Source organism: Rattus rattus, chromosome 8, assembly GCF_011064425.1.
Source record: "Rattus rattus isolate New Zealand chromosome 8, Rrattus_CSIRO_v1, whole genome shotgun sequence".
NCBI lineage: Eukaryota > Metazoa > Chordata > Mammalia > Rodentia > Muridae > Rattus > Rattus rattus.
In genome coordinates this window covers 84,612,127-84,623,792 of record NC_046161.1, presented here as the reverse complement: position 1 = coordinate 84,623,792, position 11,666 = coordinate 84,612,127, and positions in this window count along the sequence as shown.

The window sequence follows — 11,666 nt, the reverse complement described above, 5'->3', positions numbered from 1 at the left end:
ATATCAACACATATTGGCCATAACTCAGTTATGTTCAAGAAATTCGTCAGTCTGTATTCATGTGAACCTTGTTTCCCTTCACTCAACATGAAGTTTGTGTGTATTTAGAGGACACTGCTAGTAATTTGGATAAAATGCTTTATCAGTAATAAAAGAAGAAAGGTGCCTATTGCACCTTTGGGATACTGAAAGTATAGAGGAAACGGAATAATTTAACATAAAATGGTTTTTAAAGCTACCATGATTGAGAAGGAATAAGGTTGTGCAAGTTTATTTAGTTTCTATTTAATATATCATTCCAAAGCTCAGTGATTCATAGAGTTGATCTCCTAGAGGGTGATTCCCCATAGAAACTGGTGAGAAAATTATAAATCGTTCTCCTCTACAGCATGAAGAGACAATCCAGGAAGTGAAAGTTCTGCATACAGCTTCTTACCAGTGGAATTGGATGAAGAAGTCCAAGTGAGGAGAAGCAGAATAAGACACTCAAACATGAAACTGCTCTGCCTCGACCTACCTAACCTTGACAGAAAGAATCACAAAAGAAAGTGTGTCAGGCAAGTTAAAGGAAATTTTGAAGAGAAATTATAGGAAAAGAACTAAGAGAGTGTTCCATTTGGGACGAGGAGAATATAGACCTGCCAAGATGGTCATACTCCAATGAGAGGTTGCAGTCAAGTAATGTAACCCAAATGTCATGTATGGATTACAGGAGGTGTCATTTTGACTGCCAATCCTTCTCTTACATTTTATTAAAAAGTTATCCAGAATTTTGTATACTTGGAGAGTGGTAATCTCAAAATTAAGGATAGAATTAAAGAACAGTGGTATGCACTGGGTTGAGTAAAGGAACAACATGTTGTCATAAAGGCAGATACGTGTCTATGTATCTGTCTCTGATGATAGACACAAGGCACCTAGAGTCTCATAATTTTTGAGTGATATGTTGATAGAAATGTCTTTTTTTTTGCCCCATAACACTTGGCCTTAGTCCCTATATTTTATGTTTGAAATTTCAAAAGTAAAAATTGTCATAGTGACATCTCTGGGAACTAGGAAGTCTCATATAGATAGTTTCAGGATGAAACGGGTCACCAGAAAAAAGGAGGCACAGCTACAGGGTGGGAAATTGCAAGTCCACTTACAGCCCCTGAGAAGAGAAGAATGGTTGGAGGTTGAGTCAAACATAAGTGGCCACTAGTCAATGATTAAATTAGTCATGTTTATTTTGTGGAAATGCTGTATAAAGCCTAAATGACAGACCTGAGCTTGGTGCTTATAGACACACTGTAGCACTGGGGAGGCATGACTGCCACTGAAGTCTGAAGACTGCACCTTATACCTTTGTAGTACAGATTTCTCCCACCTAGTTCTTTCTGGAATGTGTTCTTTATAACAAACCAATGATACTAAGTATATTTTTTCCAGAGTTCTGTGAGTGTTTTAAACAAATTGTTGAACCCAGAGATTTGTTTCACAACTAGTGAAAAAATGAGGTTGCATGTTTCCCAATGATAGGAAAGTTAGGTATGTAAATAGGTGTATGGAATATTTATGACTTTTCCAGAAAGTTATTGCAATACCTCTAAAAATTCTGCCTTCTTCTCACTAGACAGTGAGCAGTTCTGGTAGAGCTATGCACACCGTGTTGTTAGTGGACAGAAACCATAAAGAAATATATGTCTGTGAGATGTAATTATGCTCGAGAGCAGGCAAGTTAATTTAAACCTGCCTCTCTTCAGAATCCTATTTAAAAACAAAACAAAACAAACAAACAAAAAACCCAGTTCTGCATCAAAATGTAAATCAGCCATTCCAGGTGAGACGTGCCTTCATGAAGAAACGCTTGGAACCAGGCTAGGAATGGAACTCAAAGTCTCAAGGTAGAGAGAGGAAAGTCACCTTGTGAGATGGAGACAGGGGTAGAGTTGCCCATAGATAAATGGTTACCGACGCAGTGAACCTAGGTGTAAGGAAAAACTGCTAGGTCAGGAAGCTGAACCATGCGTCCACACTGAGGACAGAAGGAGGTGTTGGTAACAGGCAAGGTAGACATGGGAAGTCTCTGCAAAGAGTGTACGGACTATTACTCTCACAGGAGAAACTCATAGAACACATGTTAACTGACAGGTCAGACACCTGTCTGTCCTCCATTTCCCTTGTTACCTATGTGGAGTCACCACTTAACCATACCTCTAAAGACTAGATACTGAAAGGCCTCATGGCATGGAACTGTGTATTTTGGGGGACATCTAAGGTTGATTAACACAATGTTTGGTGCATACTTAGATTCTTCTTCTGGACCGTTGTTTTTCAACTCTCATTTTAGTTGTGAATTTATATATTTCCTCACATCAAGAACTCCAACCACTACTATCTTTACTATCTTCAAGGAGAAGCTCACTCTCTAAATTATTATGCACACCTGGGTCAGTATTTTAACCTTTGGTGTTAATTAAGAAGCATATGCATACATCATTCTGATTGGTAGCTTTAGGTCAGGAAATCACAGTATTATAATGACTGACATTCAAAATTCTAACATGTAAATTATTTCAATTTGCATTTAAATGTAAATATGTGGTGCATATTTAAATATATTTACATAATGCATTTTAATATATTTACATTGAAAGTCAGCTGGGAGTGAAATCCAAATGCATAAGTTGCTGACATTTTTATTTTCCTGGCTTCTTTCTTTTGCAAAAACTCCATGTTAGTGAGAAATACTGAAATGCACCTGCACAGGCTAAGGCACACTTAGCTAGAAACGTTCCAAACACTACGGTGAGGAATGAAAACCAATTACAACACCTATCGTTTCTGGATTCAGCCTGGAGGCAAGAAATGGCACCTATAACCTCTGGGAACATACTCCATCATTAGATTAACAATTCCTCGGGCAAACACACGTTATTAAACTAGGCAAGCCATGCCCCCCATTGAGGTAGGTATAGAAACAAACAGACTTGTGTTACAGCCGGTAAGAAATTGCGGGCTTCTTGTAGTTGTGAGAGAATCTTGGTTGCTTGAAAAAAAATATAATCCCTGACTGTAGAGATAAGATACCAAAAAGATGAGCCATTGTTGGGTCCAACATACACAGCATTGTTCATTTAATCTGTCTGTATTGAAAGAACGGAATGAAAGCCAAGTAGTGACAGCAGAGAGGGTGGGGGACAGAACTGAGTTGTCATTTACTTAATCTAAACATTATCTTGTCAGACTCAGAAAAATTGTGCTTATGAGCCCACTTCTCTTTCAGAAGCAGAGTGGACCAATTTGGGTTATCAGTAGCTTCTTTTCTTTATCTCTCTTATATTTCCACTTCTAATGAGGACCATAAAGCAGATACCAGTATGCCTCTCCATAAACTCTGTAATGCTTCATTGTAATTTTCAGAACTGTTTTTCAAACAATGCATAGTTACCTCTGCAGCAGGGAAAAAGGTGGCCTCCTGGTGGGATCTAAAAAGTGGGTAATTACAAGGACAGACACCATTGTGTCCCCTGAGGCAGAACACTTCTGAAGTAGAATCTCCTATGGCTTCATATAACTGCCTGACTTCACTTAGGCATGGAGAAAATATCTTCACAGTTCAAGGTCAGAATAATGTCAGGCTTTGAACTAAGCTACTCACCATCATTGAGACACACTGATGGCTCAAATTCTCTGTGCTTCAGTGTCCTCATATTTAAACCAGAAATAATATTTACCAAACAGGGAAGATTGAATTTCCCTAAATTATTATTGCATCAAACTGCAGCAATTATCATATTATTATGATGAAATGAATGCAAATTGTTTTATATAAAATAAAATTTCCCTTCTTGATTGCTACCCATTTTTAAGTTGGATCTGCTTTTATAATTATGATGTGTTGAAGGATTGTGACCAGAATGCTAAACAAAAATTAGGAAAACAGTAACAGTGATGGAAGTAGAGGCAGGAGGTCGCTAATTTTCAAGATGGTTTTCCAAGTTTTCACAATAAGCAAACAAGCTTCATTTTTCTTTCAAATTTAGTGCTTTGGATTAGTAACTATTATATTGAAAATTCAACTAAAAAAACTAAAATTTTGACTTTAGTCAGTTGCAGTCTTCTTGTCATAATTAATTTTGTTTTCTTCAAGTATCACTTAAAAGGGAAACCTATATATTTTTTTTAAAAAATAAGCAAATAAGTTCAGAGTTTTTATTAAAGCAAATGTACCCAAACTACCATAACACACGTTACTCACATATTCAGTGAATGTAGGTTTTCAATGTATATTCAAATTTTCACCACTTACAACAACATTTTGAGTATTCTTTTTAATAACTAAGGTCTAACTTTTCCAAGAAACAATCATTATATTTTGTACTTTGATGGAAATTCTTGATGCCAATTGTTCCAATTTAATGTACTTATTAAAAATATTTCAGTCGTGTAGGTGCAAATTCAGTCTTTAAAAAGAAGAAAAGTTAGTCATAACCTGTGAAAATTCCAAATTCCAATTCTAACCTGTCAAGCAAGAAAATACTCTACCTATTTAAGGAGCAAAAATAGAGTATGCTTAGAAAAATAAAAATCTTAGTTATTTTCATAAGATCCAAGAGAAAATTATTATACCAATTCTCTAGAATAATTTGGCTTATTAACAATTTTTATCTGTATTTAACTTAATGTTGTTTAATAATAGTATCTATAATTATTATTAATTTTGGCACAATTCAGTAATATTTTAATTCTCAACCAAGAAACTCAAAGATAAGAATACCCAAAAACACTAGAGTAGAATCGTTATTACTGAACATTCCACTTTAATTTATTAGCAAAATATTTAGAGTTATTATTATTGTCTGAATTAATAGAAGAAATGTTTACCAGGTAACCCTTATAATTTTAAGGAATGTCCTAAAAAGAACTTCTAATAGGATTTTAGCTCAAAAATACTTCCACTAATAGAAGCAATACTGTATCGATGTATTGAGTATGATCAGTATATTAAATATTCTGTATCTATAAATTCTTATGATAAAAATATATCAAAAAATCAATAATTAAGAGATGAAAATAGGTTCTTTTATATTTTCATTTGCAATATGACTAGTAAGCTTTCTCTTGTAACCTGAATCTTTCTCCATTTCCTTTATTTAGTCCTGAGCGATATAACAAGTAATCAATCAGTATTGGCAAGTGGTTGATAGGAATTGGAAAAATAAAGGATAAAAAATAGATGAGGAAAAACAGAAAATAAATAATAGTATAAAAGGGAAAAAATAAAAAGGGGAATTTTCTTCTGGCAGGGATACTTAATTTTTTTATATTTACAATGGTATAGAGACTTAAAGCACTATCATAATTTTTTTTATTTTCTACTTCACAACAAAGTAAAGTTCTGTACAGGAAATAAAACATGTGGGTTATATGATTATTTAAACATGAAAATTTAGACATGAAACATTACATATTGGCAATTAAACAGATACATTTAAATTCAGAAATAATTTGATCAGATAGATGCATTCTTGTATCCACATCAAATTAGGAAAAGAAAATGGGCAATGGATCACTTAATGTGCTCCTCTCCATATCTGGTAAAATGTATTCAAAATACTTAAATAAGTATGTGTTCAAATATGAAAGATGATGGCTAAGAGAAATAAGACACCAGAAGGGTCCATTTTGCCCCAGTTTACTACCGTAATGGAGGTAGATGACAGAGCACCAATGGCAAATACATTGGATTTTACTCATGTTTACAAAATTTAGAGCAAAGTTCATAAAAGCACAGTAGGGAAGTTCAAGGAAAACTGGGGGGTTGAGGAGGAAATGGAAACAGTGACAAAGGATGGGAAATGGAAGAACAAAGCCTCTACCTGACCTGTCGGTTGACTTTTCAGTAAAGTTGGGAGACAACAGAGTTAAGTGTGTAATCTATCTTATTTATATTCCCTGAATTATTCATTGTGCTCTTATGTGCTCTGCAACATGGAACTAAGCTCACAGTCAGGGCTGGCTCTCTGATCTTAGTGAGGGCTTGCCCTTGCATGTTGAGTGAAGGCAATCAGCTGATCCTCCAGAACATCACTTGAAAACTAAAGTCTTCAAACCAAGAAGGGCAAACCCTCATAGAGGACAATCAGCATCCGCAAGCAGGGTCTGATACTAAGTTATTTTCCACTGGTCCCATTTGGGAAGTAAAACAGTAGAAACTCTGCACTTTTCATCAAAAATAGAAAGAAAAGTAGAGGAAGACATAGGTTGAATGTCTTGAAACCATTTGCTCGAAGTAATGAGTTGGAATTGAACTCCTGATGCCACAGCGTTGGGAGGCTGGGCACAACTTACTCATGGCAGTGAGTAGTTATCAATGAACTGTATAGTATATCTATTAATAATCTATTCCATTGTTTAATCATAGTCTGTCAATTGGCAAATTTAAGGATACATCATCTTATACATAGATATGCCCAAATTCTATTCAAGAAAATATTAACACTCAAGAATAAGAATTATTTGAGCATTTGTGAAAAAAGTTTACAACCTTAATTTTTGTATAGAAATTATAAAATGACTTTACATTTTGTAATGAAGTAGAGAAGAAGCTATCTTCACATTACATTTGCAAATAATTTATCTAATTTCCCTCTTCAATATTCTTTCTATAAATATTATCACCAATTATGACATACATTTAGTCAAAACTGTACCTTTAAGAATTTCTTAGTTAAAAATCATTTTACTTACCTTCAATTAATTAATCCCCCTCATTATCTCCAACTTGATGTCAACTTTCCTATTTTAGTCTCTTAAATTATTCCTTGGCATGGAATTAACATCTCTTTTGAGAAGATTTATCTTTAATTCAGTGAAAGTCAGCTGTTAAGATAGCAAACATCATGATAGGATGTTTGAACTTATAAATCATGCTCTTATGTATTAAATCTTCATGGAATTTATAAGTCATCCATATAGTTCTTATTTTCACTTTCAGATGTTATTCTTAAGAATCAATTATTGTTTTTTGTAATTGCCACTATTCGGTTAAAAATAAGCTGAATTATTTGTCTAAAAGTTAGAAATGCAAGGTCTACTGTAAAGTAAATTTTTGCTACATAATAAATTTGTAAGTACTGTACACGAAAGGCAAAGCTTAAACAGAACACAGAATGCCAACAAACATGGCCGTGGGACTATGTATGAATGAAGTCTGAGACTTGTGAAGGTGTAACGTATGATTGCAATGATGGAGGAGGTCAAAAGCCAATATCAATGTGGGGTTTGATTTTCCAAGATAAATTTTTGCAGAATTCCAAAAGCAGAAAAGCCTACTCTGACCACGATGACTCAAGCAAAAGTATAATTCTAAACTGTGTCTATCTATATGTAAAACAGGAGCATTATCTAACTTCAAAAATGCCTAACACCTTCCTTTCCAGATGAATATGAGCAACTATTGCTCCTTTTAATTATCCCTTCAGATCTTCATCCTTCATTTCATGTACATGTGTTAAATAGCCTGTCATAACAGGTGTGGCGGTGCATGCCTTTAATCATAGCCCCCGGCAGAGAAAAACAGATCTCTGAGTTCAAGGCTGCCATGATCTACAGAGTGAGTTCCAGGACAGCCAGGGCTATCCAGAGAAACCTTGTCTCAAACAAACAAAGATACACTGTCATAAAATGATATATCTAATGTAGCCGCATCCAAATATACGCTAAAATCTCAAAATCTCACCTCTTTTCAGGAAGCTGAAATCCCAAGAGTTAGCTTTTTCTGGCATCCCTATTTTCTGACGCCCAACGGTTATGCATGGTGAACAACATCCCTCCAAAAAATCGAATATCATGCTTGGCTTGTTCTGTGATAGATTTCTCATCCTTGATTTTTAGATGGCTAATGATAGATATTAAGAGATTGCTTTAAAAAAAAAAAAAAGGTAGGATCAATAGATCAAAACAGCTTAGAGGGTAGAACTAAAAAAATGACTTGAACCTTAGATCGTGTCCAGTTCTGAGAAAGATAAATGCCGGTAAATGGAGAGCGGAGTCAGAAGTAAGAATGAAAGAAAGACCCTTAGGAAGCTGCTATCAAAGCATTGAGAAGACAAATGTTGAGGGCAAGCCGTTATTGGAGGAAGTCATCGTAATGCTTCCCTCAGGAAGCCATCAGAGTTCGAGGAGTTAATAGGGATGTTTACATGTAAAGGGAACAGAGACACACAGAAGGTTCGTAAGGGTTGAGACACGTAGGGAGCTATAGGTTGGCTCAAGACACTCCAAGACAAAGTTCTTAACACAAAGGAGCTTTATTTGCCCCAGGGGTTCGAAGGACAAGGAACAAGAAACAAAGCCAGGAGGCAGCAGATGAGAGAGGTGGAAAGGAACAAGGTCTAGGGAGAAGGGCTATTAGTCTGGTGCAAGGGTTTGGGGGAGGGGGGCTCAAAGGACCACTTCTGGAAGAGAAGAAGAGACATAGACAAATGGCAGCTTACAAAAATAGAAAGGTAAATCTCTTGATCAAATGTTTATCGGACAGGTTAATTAGGGCAGCCAAAGGAGGCTTTTGATTGATGTACTTCAATACTTTGATAGCTGAACCGTGATAATCAGCCTCAAGAGGAAGAAATGGCCACGTGGTTAATTTTAGTAATGTAATCTTAACAGTTCTTAACAAGGCAACCTAGAGGAGAAAGGCAAGGCCTGTCAGAACCATGTTTGCTATGCCAGGGCTGGCTGAAGTCCCTTCAAGACAGAAGACAGAAGTTACTCAGGGTCGGGGAGCTAGAGAAGCACGGGGGAGTAAGATATGCAGGTATATACACTCCTAGGAGGGATAGACTATATGTAACAAGTCACACTGTGTCCTGCAGTTGCCATGGGAGCCACAGGAAGGCTTTTATAAAACGCTTTCGCTGAACACTGAAATTTTTGACAGGTCTTTGACACGAGGATGCAAATTAACTTTATTTAGTCATGATGCTAAGTATTTAACGTGAGATTTTTATTTTGCAGAAATGAAAATTAACTTTGGACCATACTATGGGACTTAAGAATAGTTCATATTTAAAAGCACATTAACCTACCTAGCCACAAAACACAAAGGGCTGGCAGTTGGAAAACATTAGCATTTCTGCTCTGCATCCTGTTTTTCAAGTGCCAGTTGACATAGCACGTTGACATGCGAGAAAATGAGATTTATGTCGCACTCTTCCTTGTGGTTTTATGCGATAGGTGAAGAACATTTTGCTGCCTCTTGGAGCTGCTGTAGGTACTGAAGGGGAAGCAAGCAGCCCGAATCTGCTGTGTAATGGATTCTCAACCAACATTTGCTCATAGTGCCTGATCCATCCCCTTCTCCTGTGGGCTCCTTTGCAGTTGGAGACAGCACTTGCTGCAGAAGTTTGTGAGCGACACAGATGATCACTGACAAAGAGCACCTTCTCTCCCACAGAACAATCCTTCAATACCTAGGGACTACTGGTTGAAGCCATCCATACACCAATTAGGTCTTAAGAACGACTGTAGGATGTGTCGGGATTGTGACATCTTCTTTAAGAGGGACGCTGCCAAAAGAGCCAGACTTTACCACAGTGTCTAAGTCAAACTCAAGAGTTAGTCAATAGTTTCTTCCAGGGCGTTTCTGTGCCCTGAGTTATGAAACAGAGGGCTGGAGGGAGTTCTTGCTCAGATCTGTAGCCCATGTGAAGGGAAATGAGCAGGCTTGCCTTCATCCACCAGAGGCAGGACCTGGAGGACACAGCTCACAATGCAGCCTGGATCGCTGTTGCCCTCTGTTGACCAGCTGCTAACAATTAATCAGCCAACTACCACTTAAAAGGGTGAAGTATGAGAAATGGGAAGAGAGGTGTCTTTCCCACCAGCTTTGAATAAATGACTAACTTTGTCAGTAAATGGCCTAATGCATATATATTATCCTTTACTTTCCCGTTGCTAAATTTACATTAGTCTTAGGAGTACTTTCATTTTCTCCCATAGTATTCGACATATATCTTATCTGATACTAGGAAATTTTATTTTAGATTTCATTTTTCACATACCATTCAATCTTTAGGACATACATTACACATATTCTAAGAATTCCTTGCTTTTGATTTTTAGTCTCACTATATTTTGTTCAGGTAGAACAAAATAAATTTGTTTAACTTTCCTATATTTTATGCCTGCTTCCTGACCTATAACATTTTAAGTAGAAAGTTCCATAGAATGTGAAGAATTTTTCTACTATTCTGTTTTAATATAATGTTCTGTAGATGTCTTTATTACGATGCTATTTAAGTTTGATAGTTCTCCGCTGATTTTTCTTATTATGATATGTAAATTAATAATGATTATTACTGGAAGATTTATATTGGTTCCTGTCTCCTTTTTTATGGATCTCTTTCTCTCTCTCTCTCTCTCTCTCTCTCTCTCTCTCTGTGTGTGTGTGTGTGTGTGTGTGTGTGTTTCCTTTTCCTCTCTTGTTTATATTCTACCATCATTTTCTTCTTTAGTGCGACCTCATATATCAATTTTCCCCTTAAATTCAAAGGGTTATTTCAGTATCTTCTAAAGATTCCGATAAGCCTTTCTTTATGAGTGACTTTCTCTTTCTATTTTTAATAAATTTTCTTTGTTCTCTTTGTTTTGTAAATTTAATGGCTCATTATATTATGATGGTTGAAGTGTTTTTTTCTGTTTTAAATATCACATGTATGTGGAATAGAATCGTTTTTTCCTCTAACTCTGAAAAGTTTCTGATTTTATTCTTTGGACAATAATTCGTATGCTGCTAAAATCAGGTTCTGAACATTGTATGTGAAGGGAACTCACATAAGAAAAAAAGATTGCTTAGTTTCATGATCTACTGATATTCAAGTCCCTTGACTTCTTCTCAGAGGAGTGAGAATGCCTGGAGCCTGCTTAGTGGACATTACACAAGGACACGATGCTGGAAAACTACAGTGACATGGAGCCTATAGCCCAGATCAGCTGTGTTGTCACTTTATAGCTGACACCTTTTCCCATGGAATCATACAAAAGCTTCCTTCCAATAAACTAACTTGGGAGTAAATGGTGGCAGAGGCCTGGGAAATGTCTATCTGAGAAAAGTTGGAGAAAGTAGGTATGGGTGTAGAGAGCATAGAGTTTTGAGTAGGAAGTGAAAACATAAATCAAGAAATTATGGCAAAAAGTAATCAAGAAATTCTAACAAAAGAATGCTCACTTGCTTTGGTAGGTTTGAAGAATTTGATACCTTAGTAAGGAGAAGTCCCTTTTAAACTTTGAACATGGCTTGAGTTTCAAGAGAAAATAGGATACTTTGATCAGTAATGAAACTTGTAATGCCCTTAATAGGTGCAAGTGGCTCCATTCCTGGCAGCAAACTTTTGCATGAGTTATCTTTGCTGATGTATTTTCAGATTATCTCCTCCCAATCTACCTCCTCCTGGTCATCAGGACTTTGACCTCTTGGGATTGCAGTGTTTGGTCTCTGAATCAAGCTATCAGCACAGTATCTCAGGTTCAGAGGAAGAAGAGGTTACTACATTCACTTCCCTAACTCCTTCTGGAGGTGCAGTGAAAAGGACTCTTTGTTGATTACTTACGTCTTTCTACTCTAAAACACAATTTATTTAAGACTGTTAATATTACAGTTTTCTTTAGTGTCTGCCCCTTCA